Source organism: Lissotriton vulgaris, chromosome 5 (genome assembly GCF_964263255.1).
Source record: "Lissotriton vulgaris chromosome 5, aLisVul1.2, whole genome shotgun sequence".
Taxonomy (NCBI): domain Eukaryota; kingdom Metazoa; phylum Chordata; class Amphibia; order Caudata; family Salamandridae; genus Lissotriton; species Lissotriton vulgaris.
In genome coordinates this window covers 207,036,684-207,039,885 of record NC_141693.1, presented here as the reverse complement: position 1 = coordinate 207,039,885, position 3,202 = coordinate 207,036,684, and the positions used below count along the sequence as shown (strand labels likewise).

The 3,202-nt window shown below is 43.5% G+C and overlaps 1 pseudogene; it reads right to left on the bottom strand.

The window, feature by feature from the left end:
* Window positions 1-338: 338 nt before the first annotated feature.
* On the bottom strand, window positions 339-658 carry LOC147710498 (microtubule-associated protein 1 light chain 3 gamma pseudogene; annotated as a pseudogene).
* Between the last annotated feature and the right edge of the window lie 2,544 nt (window positions 659-3,202).

Sequence of the window (3,202 nt, the reverse complement as noted above, 5' to 3'; positions counted from 1 at the left end):
TGCCATCCATTTACCACTCTCCTGCCTGCAATCTCCCCACTTGAAAACAAAACCTGAAACATTGAACGCACTTTATCCTCACCAGCTCCAAAATACAAAAATGCAGCAGTATGTCCTGTGAGGTTTTACTCGTGCAAAGTTTATTTTTCACAAAAAAGAAAAATTCTTGTTTGTTTAGCCTCCCAACAAGTCGTTCTTAAAGACTTTATTCAAAGTCCTTTGCAGTAGCAGCTTCAAAAGCATACATGAATTTTAGTTTGGTAGCAACTATTCACAATCCTCAAAGGTGTACAATGGCTATAAAAAAGCATTTCCTCTGGATAAAACCTGCTTTAATGTTAAGCAGTCCGTATTAGTGCGTAGCAGTCTGTCTGTTTCTGCTAGTTATTGGTCAGATTGCAGACAAATATCTCCTGTTATGCATGGGTCATGTATAAGAAGCCATCTTCATCCTTATGATCCCAATACACTTCTGACATTGTGACAGACATGAATGGTAAGGTCTTGTTATTCACCATAAAGAAAACAGTCTTTCAATGACCACTGGTAGTTTGGATGGAAACTCACTGTTTATATAACCCACCTCACCTAACCGAGTTGCTAAGCACTTCCACAGTTTAAACAGGATTGGGTTTTAGTTTCATTGCAGACCTTCCATTCCCTGTCAGCTTTATGTTGTTGCCTGCTGACATCTACGCCTAATGGACAGTTAATTGATGATTTGTCCTCGAATGGTGTGCGTGTTTTTTATATGCAGTTATTCCAAGGTGAACAGAAAACAACGGAATGCAATCTTTTTTCTTCTCTTTAGCCTGCTCTTTGACCCCAACTTCACACTCGCTGGCCTCCCCAGTGCCACTTAGTAGTACAGTTGTTTCTCTTTTTTGTGGCATTTAACTGCTGCATGTAAATGAAGACAGCATTGAAGGGCGCCTTTCGCGCTTCCAGGCTATCTACATTTACATTTATTTGCAGACCTATTTGCGCCCCCCTGGCAACACATCCACGCCCCCCAGGGGGGCGCGCCCCACAGTTTGAAGACTGCTGTATTAAGGTGTATGATGTCAGCGTGGGTTTTGATCTTATAGTAGAGCTGGATATCATCGGCATAAAGGTGGTAGTTGATTCCAGCTTGTTTTAGAATGAGGTGAGGGGTTCCATGAAGAGGTTAAGGAGAAAGGGTGAGAGAATAGGTCCCTGCGGGACTCCTAGGGATAACGGAGTGGGGTTAGATAGACAGTCTTGAATTTTAATTTGCTGGATTCGATGATGAAGATAGGAGACAAACCATTTGTGGGTAGTACCATTGAGGCCAAAACGATCTTTGAGCACATTAAGTGGGGCAAAGTGGTTAACAGTGTCAAAAGCTGCGGAGATATCAAGGAGGATAAGTAGATATGTCTCACCATCATCAAGAGAGTGGTGGATGTTGTCAACAATGTTTAGTATGGCAGCTTCAGTGCTGCAGCCTTTTCTGAAGCCTGATTGCAAGGAGTCCAGAAGGTTGAATTTTTCGATGTGTTTGTCTAATTGTCGCAATACATATTTTTCAAGGGCTTTAGAAAGAAGGGGGAGGTTAGTGATGGGGTGGAGAAAGTTTAAGTCATTAGGATCAGCATTAGTGTTTTTAATAATGGGGGAGATTTGACCAAGTTGAAAGGAGCTAGGGACATTTCCAGTAGCAAGGGAGGTGTTGATGATTATGGTCCAGGATGGGGCAATGAGATGCTTTAGGTCTTGGACAAGGTTAGAAGGGAGTGGGTCTTTGGTATGGGAGGAGGATTTTAGTTGAGCAATGTTGCTGTAGACTTCACGCTCAGTTACAGGGAGGACATTTTGCAAGGCGGCATTGTTTTTGGATTGTAAGTTTTGGTGGTTGGGTACAAGAGGAGTTGTGGTGGGAATGTGTAGGGGGTAGTTAATGGTGATAATAGGAGAAGGAATGTGTGAGGAGGGGTTAGGGTAAGGTGAGGAAGCAGTGAGTATGAGGGGAGACCAGGGGGTGACAGGAGTGTGGTGTGTGATTCAGAGATGATGTCAGGAGTAAGTAGGGGCTTGGTTGGGATGTGCATTGAGAGGAAGGATTGATTTATTTTGGTGATTTTTTTCAGAGAGGAAGAGGGCAATTTCTGCACAACTAGAGGTTGAGGCCGTTGGGATTAGGCGGAGCTGTTGAGGTTTGGTGACGGATAATGTTGAACAGTTCTCTAGGTCTGTTTTTGGCCCGATCAAGTTGTGTACAGATAAAGTATGTCTTTCGTGATTTTTTTTTTGTATCTAGCTGATCTGAGGAGTGTCAGGTTTGAGTGGGAGGGATGCTGTCTCCAGGTTCTTTCCATCAGTGTTAATGAGCTTCTCTCATTGTTAAGTTCTAGCTTAAACCATGATATGGAAGGGATGGTTCTTAGAGTTTTAAGTTGAGCAGGGGCCAATTGGTCTAGGACTTCAGTGACAGCTTTATTAAAGTGATAAGTAAACTCATTGTGAGAGAGGAGTGAGGATCAGTTGAGCTTGGAGTGTGGACTCAAGCACATCAGGACGGATTCATTTTAGATTTCTGGTCCATTTCATGGGTTTAATTTGTTTTGTGGGGAGGGACGGGGCGTGATTGTAATGGAGAACAATATGAGGTGGTGATTGGACCATTCAATGGGGATGATGTTGGGAAGGAAGGGGAATTCATTGTTGGTAATGGTGGAATCCAGGATGGCTCCTTTGGTGTGGGTGGGGGAGTGACATATTTGTTTGAGGTCATTAATCTCGAGAAGGTTGGTGAAGAGGGTGGTAGTGGGATCATTGGTAAGCATGGGCGAATTTTGCAAATTCGTGATCCGCGAATTTGCGGATTTGCGAATTTGCGATACGCAAAATTCGCGAATTTGTGCGAATTTGCGGATTTTTGTTTTTTTGCGTGTTCGCTGGGTTTTTTGCGTGTTCGCAGGATTTTTTGCGTGTTCGCGGGGCTTTTTGCGTTTTCGCGAGCCGCTTGCATAGCGAAGTTACCCATGCAGTCGTTTATGGGAGAGGGAGAGAGAGATAGATAGATAGATAGATAGATAGATAGATAGATAGATAGATAGATAGATAGATAGATAGAGAGAGAAAGAGAGGGAAAGAGAGACGAAGAGAGAGAACGAGAGAAAGAAAGAGAGGCCGGATCTCTGAAGGGCCAGATTCCTGAGTTGCCCCTACAGAACATACA